We start from the raw sequence: 18,807 nt of genomic DNA on the forward strand, positions 1-18,807 counted from the left end.
TGTAAATACACTTTATAATTAATTTGGTTATCAACACTGAAATTACACAATTTTCAATGAATTTGGAATTAGTTACATTATTTCAAATTTTTATTGCATTTCTGAGACTGTGCACAATTCACATTTCGACTGAGGAACTCTCGTCTGAAGAGCTCTGGTCTAGAATAGGACTTGGGAAGACCACGTGATCCTGAGATCCACCAGGAGCAGGCCTTACAGTGCCACTGGTACTAAATGCACGGCGGGACCCCTACTCACTGAGCTACGAAGCCCCTTCAGCCTGTGTAGAGGGAGACGAAATAACACCAACTGATCTGAACACCAGCCCAAGCCCCTCCGCCCTCCATCTCTGTGATTCTCCGTAAATAACAATGAAGACTGAACTGTTGCTGTAGAAAGTATTTCAGGATGAGCATTTCTAGGAACACAGAACATGGGTAACTCTTATCAGTTCTAGCCTATACTTCAGGATTGCTTGTCAGCAACTATCAAGTGATGTAATTCCAACATCTTTTACTTAATGCTAAAATAAGATCAGAGAGTAATAGTTCTGTCACATCTAAAAATACCTCTGTTAATGGTTTTGCAGAATTTACTTTTGTCATAATAATAAGGACAAGGTCCTTAGCTTAAAGTCGGGTGTCATTTTTTTAAAAAGCTATTTGTGAATCATAATTCTTGATTGCTAACTCACAAACTACCCTCCAGCTCCTTTCCTATGTGGCGGGGTGGCTGGCTCAGGATTAGGAGCATGCGTGTGAAGGAGAGAAATACGAGCAGTCTTGTCTGGGAGGAGACAGAGCAGCAGAGCTTCACGCTTCTCCAGTCGGCCAAGAGGAAATCCGCCAGGTTCTAGAGTCCATGTTGGACACATGACAACCTCAATAAACGTGACTTTCTGGGCGGCAACACCAGGGTCACTTTTCAACAATTCGTGTAAAACTAGTGGACATCCGAGGATTGCCAAGATAAAGAAGACAGGAGGCAGTGTACACAGTAGTTACAACAGACTCCAGAATCATAAGGCCCAGGTCCACCTCCTAAGTCTTCCCTTACTGATCTTTGTTCATGAGCATTCAGATTAGCTGAAAAAGAACAGGAAACCCCAGTAGGAAGATGATTATCCTCTCTTTGCAAATGCCCCATAATTGGCAGTTTAGGGCTGGTGTGGAAACTCTGCTCCCCAAGTCCACAGGAACCCCGTTCCTTCCAGCTTTCTGTTCTACATTCCTCCAGTGCAGCTCTGGTCCCTGCGGTCTTAGCTTCAGCTATCACATGCCTACAACCGGAGGAAGGAGGAAGAGAGAAGCGAAGAAGGGGCAGAAGGGGCAAGCCATCTCTCTCTTAAGAAAGTTCCCCCAAGTTACCCACAACACTTCCTTTGGCCACAACTAGTCACACACTCACTGCAGAGTGTAAACAAATTGATCTTCTCAAATCCTGCTTTCAACAAGGCCACCCCTCTATCAAATGTCCTTGCACACACACATACACACGCATGTGTGCACAGACATGTACACTGCACATACCTATTCCCTTTGACTTTCCCTCAAAGGAAACTTTAGTGGCATCCCATTACCTAAATTCAAGTGCAGACTCCTTCTAAAGCTATGCCATAACCTCTCAGTGCCTTTCTTTACTTCCCCAGTGCCTTTCCAGTAATATCTCCCACTATGTGCAATGTGGATAACACTAATGACAACAATGACAAAACATGAGAACCAAAAGGACTAAATTAACAGATGCCATCACTTTCTGATAGTTTTTTTTTCTTTGCCAGATAACATCCTAAGTGCTTTACATGAACCTTCTCTTTTAATCCTCATAATAATTTCATAAGGCCATCACTGTTATTATTTCCATAATAAAGATTAAGACTAAAGCTTAGAAAGGTTATAACCAAAGTCACACAATAAGTATATAGCAGGGCTGTGACTTGAACAGAGATCTGCTGGCTCCAAAGCTATTCATTTGGCCACTGTGTGACACCTTCTTCCTATACAAACATGCCATCTGTATTCCCTGCACATACAAGAGTCACCTTCAAATTCTCTTCTAATCATATCCTGCAGAGTTTCATTAAGGTAGAGCTCATGTGTGATCTCTTCTATGGGCCCCTCATCAACTACAATGATAAAAAAACAGCACATGACATTTAAATGATACTGTTATAATACTACATGGTTCTAAGCACCGTCATATAGTAACTCATTTAATCCTCACAACAACTCTGTGAACTAGACCCTGATTATCCCCATTATACAATGAGACAAATATAAAGAGGCAAGTAACTTGCCCCAGCTCACAGAGGTAGTAAATGCTGGGGCCAGGATTCCAACCAGCTAGTCTGGATGCAGAGTTTGTTCTTTTAACCACTAAACCATAACTGCCACTCACTCATCTTCCATAATTTATCTCCTCCGACAAAATGTATTCTTCCTGTATCCCTTATTTAGATAGTAAATTACATATAGCCTTTCATTATATATTTCATATATTAAGATATCAAGCATAAGATAAATGGTTAAACAAAACGTGGTACACTCATGCAATGAAATAATATTCAGCCATAAAAAAAGAATGAAATTTTGATACATGCTACAACATGGTGGACCTTGAAAACATCATTCTTAGTGAAATACACCAGTCACAGAAGTACAAATATTGTATAGTTCCATTTATATGAGGTAGCTAGAACAGGCAAGTTCATAGAGGCAGAAAGTAGAATGGAGCTTAGAAGAGGTTGAGGGGGGGGAATGAAAAGGGGAAGTTACTGTTTCATAAGTATACAGTTTTCATCGGGGACGATGAAGACATTTTGGTTATAGATAGTGGTGAGGGTTACACAACACTGTGAATGTATTTAATGACATTGAATTGTATACTTGTGAATGGCTGAAATGATAAATATTACATTGTTTTACTGCAATAAATAATATCAGGCACAATATGTTATGTTACAGTCATACTTGACAGACTCTACTGAAGGCTGATGAAACCCGCCTGGGACCAGGAGATGCTGGGATATTTCCTGCATGGTTAGTTCATACTCTTTAAAAATCCGTGGCAGACAGCAAATGAAAACTACCCTCTCCATGAAACACCTAAGCAATAAATCCTTAAGCACATCTTGCTCTGCCAACATGATCACAGCACCTTCAGGAAAAGGTTGGTGCATGTGTGCATGCACACACACATAGTGCTCAACAAAATCTTGATGAATTAAACAGAATCCTCAATCTTTGCAATTATGTCAGCAGGATTCAAGGACAATTGTCTAATCTCCATTGTGTAAGTGGCTTACATAGGCACAAGGAGAAGGGATGCTCTTTGGATTACTCTGTAAAGCTGACCCTGAAAGCCATGGTTCTCAGCCTAGCATTCGGTAATTTCAGACTGGGTCACGCAATCTTGAAAAACACCACAAGACATCATAATACTCCTGTGACAAGAGATGGAAACAGAGCTGGGTGAATCCTGTTACCACCTGCAGCCCTGCTCCTCCACCGTTCCCCTACGGCATTCAGCATGCACCCCCATTAACAGGGCAGTACTGATACTAACTCAGAAGAGGTGACCACGGGGGGGGGGGGGAGGGTGTATAGGGAGTATAAGTGGTGATGGGAAAAAAAAAAAGAAGAGGTGACCAATTATTTCCCACCCAGAGTAACGCTGATTGAGAAATAAACAAAAGTGGCACCTGTCCTTCAAGAAACGACCTTAACCCCTTCTGATGGGGAGGTTCCGAAGCCTCTCTAGGTGATGCTCTGCCTGTTCACTGGCCAGACTCTTCCCTATCTGTCAGCCCTCATGCTCAGCCCCCTCCAGTTCTGACAAGGGACTTCCCTTCTTGCTCTCTGCTTGGCTTCTGATGGAGGTACAGACCATAAACAACAATGGAATTACCAAAAGCGTGAGTATTCAGCAACTGGATGCCTAATAACTAGAAATATTACTGAGACACCTTTGCATTTCTTGGGATAAATTCTAAAGGGACTTTTAAAAATCCTAATTAGGAATGAGAAGTTGTTAATATAATACCACACTATAAGATCAAAACTTATCTGTCTGAATAACAGTTTACAACTTTTCATTTATTAAACAACCAAAGAAAGTTACATCTTTAGATATAGAATGAAAAAGGTCCCACTCAAAAGCACTCAAATATTCACATTTTTCTTGAGGTGAAGGATTTGATCAGCTTCTTGAAGCATCTCCACCATCTTTTTATTTTTTAAAACTATAGCACCTTCCGGGCCTCACTAAACATTCTGTGCCCAGGTTTCCAACATAACGCAACTGGGACGGACAGAAATAAGGCTTGTGGAATTTCTCTGGCTTGTGACTGGTGCTTCAGCTATCCTGCTGCTCCACTTTGTTTGTATTAGAAATTTAAATTCATAAGTACTAGGGAAATTCCAAGCTGTGTCAAGTCCAAACAATGAATAACTTATAAATATTATGACAATAAGCTTAATATTAACATACACAAAGGAATTCAGGGGAGAACAGAAGCAAAGTGAAAACCAAGAGAAGCTAGAGGGGTCAAAAGAGGAAGGAAAAAAAGGACCTGGTCAAAAAATTAAAGTGAAGGTCATCAGCTGGAAATCACCAAGTAAGCAGAGTCCTGCAACCAGGTCAGTGAAAATTAAAGTCTATGGAAGCTAAAGCCTTCTGTTGGGAGCAGCTGATGTAGTAGTCCACACACAGCTGGACGCGTTCATTAAGTGGAAAGAAAGTAGGGATATATGGGAGACACTCCACATGTCTCAAGAGTGGAAGATACCTGTGAGGTCAGACAATAGCACGGTGGTACCAGAGGGGAGGTGGTAGGGAGAACAGAGTAGAGAGGGTGCTAAATGGTGATGGAGGGAGACTTGACTTGGGGTGGTGAACACACAATACAATGTACAGATGATGTATTGTAGAACTGTATACCTGAAGCCTATATAACTTTATAAATCAATGTCACCCCAATAAATAAAAAATTTTAAATATGGGGAAAAAATAGGGAAGAACCACAGCTCTTGTACATTCCACCTGCCTGAGTATGGCCCCAGACACATCACATCCCCAACCAAACCATCCTTCCTAATAATCCCCCTACTAATCTACTAACCCAATAACCCCCACTCTTCAAAGTATACTGCTTACATACCCAACAACACATGCTATCTGTTCTGTTAAATAGAATCGTTAGTTATGGCAAATATTTGCTATTCTATGGGAAAATGCCTGTAGTGCTCAAGAGAATGAATAGCATGACCTTATAAAATAACTTCTTTTGAGGAGGGAGAGAGTGCATCATTTTGGGGGAAATACATGGCAGTTAATCTCTGATATGCGTTCAAGGTAACCCTGCCTCATTTCAGGTCTACCACTTCTAAAACCATTTACCTCTTGTAAGATCTAGAGAGTTTTAATTATATTGAATAACAGCACCCCCCATAACTTCATATATATTTAATTTCTATGAAGTTCATACTTCTAACCCAGCAGAAAGTTTCCAAAGCATGAAATTCAACCACAGTCTTTGGCAGGCAGTGGTTGTGTTGGGAAGAGAGAGGCCCAGTATTGTGATCACAGGACAACTGTACCATGAAAAGAAGACTGTGAGGAAGAGGTGGGGAAGGATTTCTGCACCAGCATTTGTAACCAGCTTTCAGAATCCTTCCCACAAATATGATGAGTCCCAGAACTGTGGCTTTAGTAAGCACCCAAGAGCTCATTCTGATCTGTCCACCCTCCTCCCCAATGGATGAATCCCAGAAAGGCAGTCATCTTAATACCTGAAGAATTCCAGAGACAGAGACCAGTATTGCTACTACTCAAAAAGTCTTATTATTCTAAAGCTCTTCCTCAGGATTGAGAAAGGACCAGACATTAAAGCGATTCTAATCCTGTTTTAGAAATAAAGGTCCTTCTTTTAGAAGTCTCTCCCACAGTTGAGTGCTATAGGGACTCACCCTCCAAGGACCATCTCTTCCAGAAAGCCTTTGTCCATCCCTACAGTGCGACTCACATTCTCCTCCACCCTCTATAAAGTTCTAGCTGCGTAGTTAATACACTCAAACCCACCAATGTTCTGTCTCCCCAGGCGGATTGTTAATACTTCAAGGAAGAGATTCCCTGTGTGTTAATAGAAAGTATTTTTAAAAATGTTCAATCAATGAAAGGTAATCTTTCCTCTTTAGGGACATTTGAATTACATCTGTCTCCCCTGGTCTGAGGTGTTTTAATCAAGCAGGAGAAGAACAGGATAAGACAGAAAGAAGGAGTGGCTAAGAATGTCAGAATCTAACACAGATCTTCCCCCCTTTTGGTTACTGGTTTTTATTACAGAATTGCTTGTGAGTCACTTATGGATGAAAACTACTTTTATATACTGTCTATAGACTCCATGTATAAAAATGTATATCCAACTCTTAGGTCTTTTACATAGAAGGAAATCAAGCAAAACAGATTCTTTTTAATATGGAGAATTTACAAAAGTAATTTTTACAAAAGCAAAACAAATGCATAGATGCAGACAACAGATTGGTGGCTAAGGGGTGGGAGGAGGGTAATATGGGTAAAGGGGGTCAAAAGTACTGTGACACGTGGAAACTTGCCTTTGGGTGGTGAGCACACGATAGTGTATACAGATATGGAATTATATACAATATTGTATACCTGATACACATAATGTTACAAACCAAGGTTACCTCAATTAAATAAATAAAAGACTCAGTATATCTTTGATTACACAGCTGAGTTGAATGTCTACAGGCTATTTGGCCAAATGTGTGACTCTGAGCAAGTTATTCCTTGTCTAGGCTTCCCAATCCTCGCCTGCAAAATGATGCTAATAATGGTAGTTGTCTCACAGGTTGTTGTGGGGTAACACAAAGCCACATATGCACAGCACAGGGTAGAGCAGCTGACTCATCCTTAATGGTCAATAACCGTCATCTACAGCTGCCAGGGAGAAAGCGGATTCCAGCAGAAGGAGGGAGACCAGGAGACGGATTTGACGCATCCTGGGACTCACTTTCTGGTCGCGTGACCTAGAGTTAGTAAAGCACAACCTCTATGAGACTCAGTTTCCTCATCTGAAAAATGAGGATGAGGACAGCCAGCTGCTTACCTCTGCCAACTGTGAGGATCAAATAAGAGTAGATATGTGAAAGCACTATAAAACTACCAATATGTGAATGTTTATGACATGGAGTGCTGCCGATGTAACTTCGTGTATGTCTGTCTAAGAAGAACACCATTCTCATCTCTGCCGTCTGCACTGAGATAATGCGAACGTGCACATTTTTAAACAAGTGAAAATCTCTTTTCAAAAAAGAAATATTTGATAAATGTTCTGGATACGAAGTTACTTGGGTAGAAAAGAAAAAGGATTATTTTATAAAAAGACTTTTTAGAAAACCTTTATGACTATGTTCTCATTCCTCCCAGGGATTCTGTTTACCTTCCGCATTCCCACAATCTTTGTCAAAGCAGTTACTACAGTCCTGCCTGTAGTATAAAAAAAAAAATTGTCTCTCTCACCAACTTCTAAGTCCCAGAGGAAACACATTACCTTGTTTAGGTTCCTAATTTTTAATACAGTTCCTAATACTTAGAAGGCCATAATGCTGTGAAATTCAGGACAAATATACTATGGTCGATTATGAACAATCTCATCTTTGAACATAAAATACTCATTGTCTATACTTGATAATTTATTATGAAAAATCATGTAGCATTTCTTGGAATACTTTTAGAGTATTGTGTGATTTTTATGTTGCTATTTAAGTATCTATAAATGTACTATGGTCTTCTCATACAGTCAGATACCCTCTGAGGGCAAGATCCAGGCCTTATATTTTCTTCCAAATTCTACATTACTTAGCATCACATCTCACATAGTTCAATAATTAGTTGCTAGCTGATTGATCGTTGTATATGTGTCAGCCTAACATAACCAGTAAGTCCAAGAAAAAGAAAGAGGGAATAAAAATTTCAACTTGGTTACATGGTCTGTGCAAAATATTAAAAAAAAAAAAAATTCATCTTGGTACTTACCAACCTTCTGTTTTTAGTTTCCTATCTAGAAGATAAGGAAACTATAATTGCTAAATATTATACAAGAAGATTAATAAGATCATCTATAATCATCTGTGTGCTTTGGGGGCAAAATGATACTCTGATACTCCATAAATAGAAAATTGCATTAAAATATGGATTTCTAGGAAGCAGGGAGCCTTGTGCCCAGGCGCTGATGGATATAAGCACAGCTTAGCAATGAGCTGGAGCAAACATCCCAGGGAGGTCACTGAAAGTGACAAACACTTTGAAAAAGCCATAATGTCTTTCTAGAGGTAATCTGTTTTCTATTAGTGGCAAAAAAAAAAAAAAAAACAAAACCCTGGGCTGACAATACTTTTTGAGATTTAAAGCTAATCTCGGGCAGGAATTAAATAAGTCCCCTGGCTAGACACAAATTCAACAACTTTCCCCATTCATCCAGTCCTGCATTAGAAGAAAAAATAAATTAAATGAAATTATTTGCCCACATTTTACTATGAAAACAGCTATTATGCATTCACATCTTTAAACTGCACTGCTAAATAAAGAATTGTACAAGCCAAATATAAATTGAGTTGATTTCTGGAACCGTTTGGCTAGCAATGAGCGTGTGCTTATTAGATGCCAACCACTGGTCTACATGTTTTGCATATGTTAATGTATTTAGTCCTCACAGGTTTTAATATTATCCTCATTTTATGGTGAGGAAACCAAGGCACAGAGAAGTTAACTGCCTTGTCCTAGATCACAGAGTACAGCCAGGATCTGAACCAGAGCAGTCTGTCTCCAGAGTTTCAGCCCGTAGTAAACGTGCTACATTGTATGTCCACATAGCAGCCAGCACAAATACTGTTCAACTGGTCACTGTTCAACTTAATTTTATACCTAATATGTATCTTGAACAAATTGAAATACTTTTTTCACCAAACTCTTCACATGAAACCAAACAACTTTAAGTCTAAGCACTCATGGTCCAGTGCGTGGGAAGGGAGAGTCTGTTAGAATACTCTAAAACACTAACATCGGGGCTGGACAAACTTTTTTGATCAAGAGTCAGATAGGAAACATTTTAGGCTTGCGGCCCAAACATCTCTGTAAGAACTATTCAGCTCTGCCTTTGGAGCACAAAATCAGCCATAAATGCCCAGCCGGTAGGGCTCAGTTGGTTGAGTGTCCTCCCATGCATGAAGAGGTCATGGGTTCAGTTCCCAGTCAAGGCACATGTCCAGGTTGCTGGCTCGATCCCCAGGAGGGGGCATGCAGGAGGCAGCCAACTGACGTTTCTTTCTCATCCATGTTTCTATCTCTCTCTCCCTCTCCCTTCTTCTCTCTCTAAAATCAATAAAGAAAAAAAAGTTTTTAATAAATAAATAAATAAACAACTATAGATTATGTGTAAATGATAAACTTCAAACTTCCTTACAGAACAAGTGTCAGGCCAGATTTGACCTGAGGGCTTTGCTAAATTCACCCTGTTCCACTCAGAAACCATCTATACATAGACAAGAGTCTACTATGGCTCACTGCAGAGACGAGCTGCATTACTACAAGTGAGCTGCTTTAAATAACTTATCTGTTTTATAGCAGTAGTTCTCAACCAAGGGTGGTTTTGCCTCCTAGGGCAATGTTTGAAGACATTCTGGGCTGTCACAACTAGAGAGTGTTACTGGCATCTAGTAGACAGAGGTCAGGGATGCTGCTAAACATCCCACAATGCACAGGATGGTCTCTACAACAAAGAATGATCTAGCCCCAAATGCCAACAATACTATGGTTGAAGAATCTTGATTTAAGAATGACAGTTTATGTCATGATTTTCTCTACCTATCACTTTTATTTTTTATTTTTTTTAAAGTTAATAACTTTTTTTTAATGAATTTTTATTTATTTTTTTGTTACAGATATTTTATCTACCTATCACTTTTAAAAGAGCTTTCCTATTTGTTCCTGAAATAACCCTGTAAAGAAGAGAAGGTGGGCACGTTTATCTCATTTTCTACAGAAAAAAACTAATATTCAGAGAAGTTAAATGGTGTGTAAGGGTTCACATAGCAAATTATGTATTAGAGCTAAAACTAACTAATCCAGGTCTTAATGTCTTCAAGTCTGTTTACCCCCCACTACACACTTAATCAGATTTTAACACATGCAATTTCTGTCTATCTCTTTTTTGGTGAAGTAAATGTTGTCTATATTTTGTCAGTATTCGGTTTTCTAAGGTCTTGTTGAGGGACAATTCAACCACAAAGGGATGACTCATGCCCCGGGCTGGACAGAGCAGACAGTACAAGATTCCATCCCACTACTCAGAACTGCATGCAGTTAAAACCAGTGAGGTGTGTATTTCTAGAATTTCCACTTCATATTTATGGACCTTGGTTGATCATGGGTAACTAAAGCCACAGAAAGTGAAACCTCGGATAAGGGGGGGAGGGGGTACTGTATAAGTTGAGAGCTTATTTGGAGTGGAGTCCAGCTACTTCTTCTTTTACCAATATTGCTCCTCCTTTGTGTAGAAAGATGAGCCAAATCATCCGTGAAAGTCAACAGGATGACAGGTATCACAAGCAATCTGTTTATCTCGAGGGGAACTTTGAGCAAAACCTTGAAAGTGAAACAAGGTTCAATGACGTAAAGAAGCAAATTTATTTTTTATTTTTTATTTTTTTTATCCTCACCCGAGGATATTTTTCCATTTTTTGTACAGATAGAATGGGAGGGAGAGAGAAAGGGAGAGAGAGAGAGAAACATCGACGTGAAGGGACACATCGAGTGGCTGCCACCCGCACGACCAACCAGGGCCGGGGACAAACTGCAACCGAAGTACGTGCCCTTAGCGGGAACCGACCCAGGTCTCTCCGGACCGCAGGCCGACGGACGCTCTAACCGCTGAGCCAAACTGGCCAGGGCAAGAAGCAAATTTATTAAACTATATGTATTTCATTCGATGGAGATTTTTAACTGTCTGGTGGAACCACTATGAAAGAGCATAAGGAGTTCCCTTAGGCTGGGCTGAAACAGCACAACCTTTTCAGGAAGCATCTAGGGGGCTGGCATGCAGCTTCAGGGTGGCGCTTTTATATGAAAAAGGAGTTCAAAACACAACTGAACACCGAAAGGTTAATGGAGATTTTTAGACATGTCAGGGCCTCAAGGAGTAGCAGGAATGAACTGCCCTTGCTTTGACTTAATATCTTCTCTGATTTTTGGAGAAAGCTTAGAGGGAAGAAGAGAATGGTCCCTTATCTCTTTCCTCTCTAGGTGATGAGGAGGAAAGGGCTGCAAATGGCTACACAATATGACTCTCTGACCCGGGAACAGCGAAAATGCAGGGAGGAAGCTGGAGCTCTTTCTTCTTCTGAAGAAGAAGAGAGCCACGTGGCAGCACTGGCCCTCAGTTGCTGGGGTCTGCTTGCCTTCCCAGGTCTCGCCATCTCTCTCAACCAGAAAGCAGCAGCAGAGCAGTCCTCTCCAACGTGCATGCTCAAGGACATGAGTCCCCGGCCCCTGAGAGTGGTGCCATACTTCTGTAGGCATCTAGAATGTCAGCTCTGCTTCCAGAGACTCAGATTATCAGGCAGCATCTCCTGCTCATAGGAGCATAGTATAAATCTAAAGGAACCGTAGGGATCCTAGCATGGGCAGGTTGTCTTCAAATTTGACCAAGAGGGCAACAAGACAATGGAAGTCAGATACAGCCCCTGACCTGATCTAAACAGAACTGTTCAGCAGGATGCTAGCACCTGGTTTCCTATCAAGGTTATGGTAGAGATGCAGGTCCCCAAAGTGGTGGCACTGGAATGAAGGGGTTGGGGATGAGGATCACAGGAGAGAAGAGGAGAATCCCTGCAGGCTGGTCTTGTGGTACACAGCATATCACTGATTCAGGCCAGAACTAGTACCTAAGCAAGAGATATACACATGTACATCAAATCAACAGAAGTGATACTTGGATCTAGCAGAGAGATACCATGCCCCTAGGCTTCAATCAAGGAACCTCCATTAATTTCAGCAATTTCCAAAATGAAGATATTAGACCTGCCAAGACCCTGAAGAGTTCACCACAGAATCTCAAGCTTGAGCTTGGGCTGAACTTCTTCCGTGCGATACATGGGGAAATCATGGGCAACTCGTAGCATCATCAACCATGGGCAAGCCAGTCAGGTTGACCTTTCCAGACACAGTGATTAGCATGTAGATGCAATTTAATACCTTTGCAGTGCACTAGTTATATTCCAAGTTCACTCATGTGGTTCAAGAAAGATCATCTGGTCCTTAGCAGACAAACATGGCATTCAGCAGGGGTAGGGAACCTTTCTTCTGCCAAGGGCCATTAGGGTATTTATAACAACATTCCTGGGCCACACAAAATTATCAGCTTAAAAATTAGCCTACTCATGTACCTCGGTTGTAGTTTGTCCCCAGCCCTGGTTGGTCATGTGGGTGGCAACTATTCGATATGTCTCTCGCACATCAATGTTTCTCTCTCTCCCTCCTGCTCAGTCTCAAGATAAATGCAGAAAAAATGTCCTCTGATAAGGATTAAAAAAAAAGATACTGATGATAGTGATAACTTTAACCATTGATGCCTTGGTTGTTGTGTGCCAAGTACTTTGCATATCATTTCATCCTCACGATAACCCTATAAACTACATATAACAAAACAACAAGTTATCCTTGTTATACTGGTGAGAAAACCAAGGCTTAGAGAGCTTGGGAAGTAACTGTAGGGGGGTTAATGTTAATAAAATGGTGTTATGAAAAGAAGAAAGAATTTTCAACCCTGACTCTGCAGTTTTCATAATTTGTTGTGGGACTGTCAAGGGATACATATAATAAAAGACCAAAAAAAAAAAAAAAAATTAGCCTACTATATTTGGTCAGGCTAATTTGGTGAGGTGTGTGATGTTAGCTGGTATTAATTTTGTGGGCCTTATACGGCCCATGGCCCGGACGTTCCCCACTCCTGCAAGGAATACTTTTCCATTCCTATAGCTTACTGTCAGGGAGAAAGATTCCTTCATGTGCTCATTTCTGGCTGGCTGGCAAATCAGAGACATGAAGCTCCTTCCACAAAAATGCCCAGAACTCATTGATGCAAACCTCCGGATTCCTCCTTCATACCATGAGCAATGCTATGGCAGGCGTGCACTTGGTTAAATTACACCCACCAAGCAGCAGAAAGCTGAGCCCACTTCATCTATCCACAAATAATGCCAAAAGTCTTGAGCCCTCATTAAAGAACTTCCTCAAGACCCAACAACAACAAAATTAATGTGCAGTGTCTATTCCTACTTCAAACTTTTAAACCTGGTCCCAGGGTTCTATTCAGATTGCATCCTTACCTGGGCTGAGTCGCATTTCAAGCTTCTGCTACCAATCAGCAGGCCAATGAGAAAGAAGAGCAGAGGGGAAGAGAATGGGAAAAAGGCCTACAGTAACAGTTCACAAACCAGCCTCCTGTCTTCAGTCACTCTTTTCCTTATCTCATCCATCCTGGATATCACCAGATTAGTATTTCTAAAAACCTCCATTTCCTATTTTCATTGTCTACTTTGTGCTTACCAGTATATTCTAATCTTTCTAAAATGGACAAATATAAGGAAATTATTTTTAAAAGTCAAAAGTAAAACTCTGCGTTCATGCTCTAATTCTCAGAGTATACTTACCAGGTGTTTACATGACTGAGGGAAATGACTGCAAGGGCTTTTGCCATAAAGCTATTGCAGGGTATCCTGTCTATATCACAAGCACATTATACAATGTTTTAAAGTTTGAAAAATTACTCAAGGGTGGGTTAAGCAGTGATGGAAAACAGTTAAAAATTGAGTCTGAAAGATAATTTGTACCTTGGCATATTTATAAATCATTTTAAAAGGCTCTAAATATATATTCCATGCATTCAATGGGTACGTTATTACTTTTCAGTGCTTCATTATAAACAAAGAGCTGTCATTTACAGAGAAAGGATCATTGTGAAAGAACGCTGGCTATTTTCTATTGACTTGAACCACGACGAGGGAAGCCTACTATCAGGACACACTGCAATGCTGTAAGCCAGGCACCCTCTTGCTTATTCTAACTGCTGGAAACCTAATTAAGGAGCAATAAACAACCCCCTGCGTGCTGGCCTCGGGTGCTCCAAGGACAAGCAAAAACACAACAACGTGAAAAATGTGCCACTATCACCATTTACTATTAGTTCGAGTTATTAAGCACCGAAAAGCAAAAAGAGTTATGTCACCAACTAAATCTAAAGAGGACTTTTATTTTCTTCCTTTAAGCCAGATGAGATCTGTAGTAAGATATGTGACCCCACCGCCCCTACCCCACCCCCCCATAAACATTTTATTTTCAGAGAATCATCACTTTCATTGAGAGGGAAAATGGTAAATCTGAACTTCCAGGAAGGTACTTTGCTGAAAGATGCTATTTCATACAAGTGCAAGATGTCTTCTAAAGAAGGGGACTGCAGTGTATAAATCAAACCAAACACTTCATCCTATGATACATATTATGGCACATTTTACTTCAAAGTAAAAGTACTGTTTTTTGGAATTCTACCATCACCAAATTCCAAGGAGCTCATTTGCCACCGCCAAGGGGACAGAGTAGATTACAGCCACCAGGTCAGAGAGAGGAAAATTTCACCTAATAATGAACACATTGCAAGAAACATTTTTAGTGCTCACATAGGAGAACTTCAGATTAAGCAGATTCGATGCTCCAAAAAAAAATAGTTAAATAAATGGTGCACAGGCTTTCTCAGAAAAGGCAAATGAGAGGAAGGCTCCATTTTTAAAAATAATACCAAGGATTTGGTCCAGTCTGCAAAAGTAACTATACTTGGAAAACACTGGTGTTACAGATGAACAGAAGCAAATGAAACTACAAAAACCTGCTGGATTTGACTATAAATCAATTCATTTCTGAGGGTACAGCAGGAGTAACTAAAAGCACTGACTTGAGATTTTCATTAAAGCGACAGATTTTGATGATTAATCTCTAAGAGGAGAAATATTAACTGTAATTTCTGTGTTCTGATTCTTATGAGAAATTTCTGCATCTAAGTATATATAGTGGTCTATAATTCTTTTTCTGCATGGTTTTTCTCTTTTTCCAATTTCTTGAGGTGAAAACTTAAGTTTCGTGAGGGAGTAAGTTAGATTGTTGATTTGAGACTTTTTCTCATTCCCAATATAAGCATTCAATGCTACAAACTTTTCCATCAGCACCAGTTTAACTGCTTCTAACACATTTTGATACATTTTATTTTTATTCAGTTCTATGTATTTTTTAAATTTCCTTTGAAACTTCCTTTTTACTTATAGGTCACTTTTCCCCCTATTTATTTCTGTTATTTATTTCTACTTTAAACCCACTGTTAGAGAATATTCTCCATATAATTTCAATTCTTTTAAATGTGTTGAGGTTGATCTTATGGCCCAGGATATGGTCTAACTTGGTGAATGTCCCACCCATATTCTGCTGCTGTTGGGTAGCATGTTTGCCATACGCCTGTTAGATCCCATTGGTTGACTGTGTTATTTTGCTGTTTTATATTCTGCTGATTTTCTGTCTAGTAGCGTTATCAATTGCTGAAAAGGGAGTTCTGAGTCCTTTTATATTTGACATAATTTCTATAGTGGCCACATCCAACTTACTTTGTTCTTTTGTTCATTTGAATATTCAGTAGTGAATATTCAAGTGGACGTACTTGGGTAAACTGAACATACGATAGCAGCCCCTGACTGGCTGACTTTCACAAACCTGGAGCTGCCAATGATTTGCTAACTTGCAGAAGTGTCATTACTGGAGGGAGACTTATTGACTGGCTGAGTCTCAGAGGTGTGGTCACTGGAGTGAGGCTGTCGTCAACTGGCTGATTTCCACAGCACATGGACCGAGCCAGACTTACTTCTATTTAATGATGGTTACTTATGCATGACTTGGGGCTCTGGGCAAAGAATAGTCTTTTCCTTTCTTAAACATAAAAATTAAATACTTCTAATTCTCAGTTCCATTCAGAATAATCTGCAGGAGAGACCACAAAGGACTTACAGATCTATATTTCTGGAGGTATGATTTTCAGCTAATGTTGTCATTTAAATATTTTAAGTGACAATTAAATTAGCTCTAACTGCCAGATGTTTATATTTTATTGAAAAATGTTAAATACGTGTTATTTTGTGCATCCTAATAAAGTCCATATAGGATGTACACACAAAATTATTCAACACATGACACCTGACTACCCTAATTGTGGGGGAATGAATGTGTGTGTCTTTTTTTTTTTTTTTATCCTCACCTGAGGACATTTTTCCATTTTTTGTACAGATAGAGTGGGAGGGAGAGAGAGAGAAACATCGACGTGAAAGGGACACATCGAGTGGCTGCCACCCGCACGACCAACCAGGGCCGGGGACAAACTGCAACCGACATACGTGCCCTTAGCGGGAACCGAACCCGGGTCTCTCCGGACCGCAGGCCGATGCTCTAGCCACTGAGCCAAACCGGCCAGGGCATGTGTGTGTCTTGATGAAGACTGGACTTCAGACAATAAGAACCATGGGCAGTTTTTAAAGAGGAAAAAGACACGGCCTGGCTGGTTTGGCTCAGCGGTTAGTGTTGGCCTGTGGTCCAGAGAGACCCGGGTTCGGTTCCTGCTAAGGGCACGTACCTCGGTTGCAGTTTGTCCCCAGCCCTGGTTGGGTCGTGCGGGAGGCTGCCACTCAATGTGTCCCTTTCACATCGATGTTTCTCTCTCTCTCTTCTTCTCTCTCCCTCCCACTCTATCTGAACAAAAAATGAAAAAATGTCCTCGGGTGAAGATAAAAAAAAAAAAGAGGAGAAAGACACAATTAATGTTTTAGACAGGTGGGGGTGGGGAGCAGTGGCCCAGAGGGGTGATAACTAAAGGAGGGAGATTAGTTGAAATATAACAGTAATCCAGGAAAAATGTTGAAGATGAGATCCCTAATTACTGCAAGGGCACTTCCTTAAACTACGGGGAGATGAGCACAGCGAAAGGGATTGTACACAGAAACAAAGCATGGCCTCTGGCTAATTTAAGTCTCAAGGGTTTCAGACTGTCATAGTGCTTAATTCCTATTTAAGGGCAAAGCCAATTCCCCTACACTATTTATAGGAAAAACCTAAGCTTCTGGAGTTATTCTTAGTTTTAGGGATTCTGGAACATGTTGACTTGGCTTTTTGATCATTTTACTTCTTCGGCCTTTTCTATTTCTTGAGATCGCAAGAGCTACTGCTAATGTCGAAAGCTTTCACCTCGCCTCTGCATTACTCTAACCCTTGGTGTGGACCGGGGCCAGCTCCACAGGCGGCTTCCCTTCCCTGGCACTCGGGGCTGGAATGACTGGAGAGCACCGCACGGGACAGTTCCAGTCCGCTCTCCCACTTTAAGGCCTTCGCACTCCATCTTCTAGGGTAACTCCACTTCCCTCATCCTCCTCAAACCAAGAAAATGTTGTTTTACTTTCCACAATTTTCTTTCTGAAGAAAATAAAAATAGTCAAAATAATGCACCAGCTGTAGAAAGAAGGCTGCCTCTTCTATTTTCTTTTGAGAATTTCTGGTCTATGAAAAAAAGTGTATGTTTAAGGAGAGTGAGGTACAGGGTACCAAGAGATGGTAACAAACAACTGCCAATAGAGTATCCCTTGGCTTCGCCACCACTGTAGAGCTGGCCATGACCAAATAGATACGTTTGAGGATGATGAGCTAGATTTCATTGCTTCACTCACTGTTCAGAGGGGACTCAGGACAGAGATCCAGGTGTACTGACCAAATGACCTGACAGATACTCTACAACAGCTACCTATACTATCGGAGGAACCCATCGTGGAATACTTAAATCTTCATGGTATAAACACAATAGTAAGAAACTACTTTTTATAGCTGTGGTATTTCCTTTTTTCAATTTAGGTTAACACTGTAGTTTTAAAGTGTTTTTTAAACCTTTTTGGTACTTCTAACTAGCTTGTAAAATGCCAACTGGAGATTCAGGTATACTTTTAATGTTATTTAAACATAGGCAACTAAAAATAACAGCAAGTTACTGAATGTTAACTTAAAAATCAGAAAAGTGGTAAGGGGAGACAGAATCTGAAGCTTCAGCAGTAAACTTTCACTAATGAATCAGTTAAGCACAAGGAGGGAAGTCTAGCCAGCCACGTGCTGAAATACGGGAAGATGGGTGTCATGAGGAAGCTCTTGCAAATGTACGTGGGGACGGAAAAAGTACATCTCAATAACAGAGAAAAGCAGAGGTCTTACTCTTCTGAAAAACTCAGAGAATAGTTCCATTTGTAAATTGGCACAAGAAAATCAGGTTTATTATTATTATATTTATCTCTGCTACTAAGCATATAATATGATATATCCATAAATAAACAAGTTCAGGGTTTCTTCATTATTTCTATTCATACTCTTTTTTTTTTTTGTTCAGATAGAGTGGGAGGGAGAGAGAGGAACAGAGAGAGAGAGAAACATCGACGTGAAGGGACACATCGAGTGGCTGCCACCCGCACGACCAACCAGGGCCAGGGGCAAACTGCAACCGAGGTACATGCCCTTAGCGGGAACCGAACCCGGGTCTCTCTGTACCGCAGGCCGACGCTCTAACCGCTGAGCCAAACCGGCCAGGGCTCTATTCATACTCTTAAAAATCCTGGTATATAAGACGGTTAAAGTAAGGATTATGGAGCACATTAACAACAGAAACTATCT

The 18,807-nt window shown here is 40.6% G+C and overlaps 1 protein-coding gene across 19 annotated transcripts in view; it reads right to left on the minus strand.

Moving 5' to 3' along the window:
• Positions 1-18,807, minus strand: part of RABGAP1L (RAB GTPase activating protein 1 like) — a 460,914-nt gene that overhangs the window by 219,702 nt on the left and 222,405 nt on the right. The gene's annotated exons all lie outside the window — the stretch shown is intronic.

Source organism: Molossus molossus, unplaced genomic scaffold (assembly GCF_014108415.1).
Source record: "Molossus molossus isolate mMolMol1 unplaced genomic scaffold, mMolMol1.p scaffold_m16_p_20, whole genome shotgun sequence".
Taxonomy (NCBI): Eukaryota; Metazoa; Chordata; class Mammalia; order Chiroptera; family Molossidae; genus Molossus; species Molossus molossus.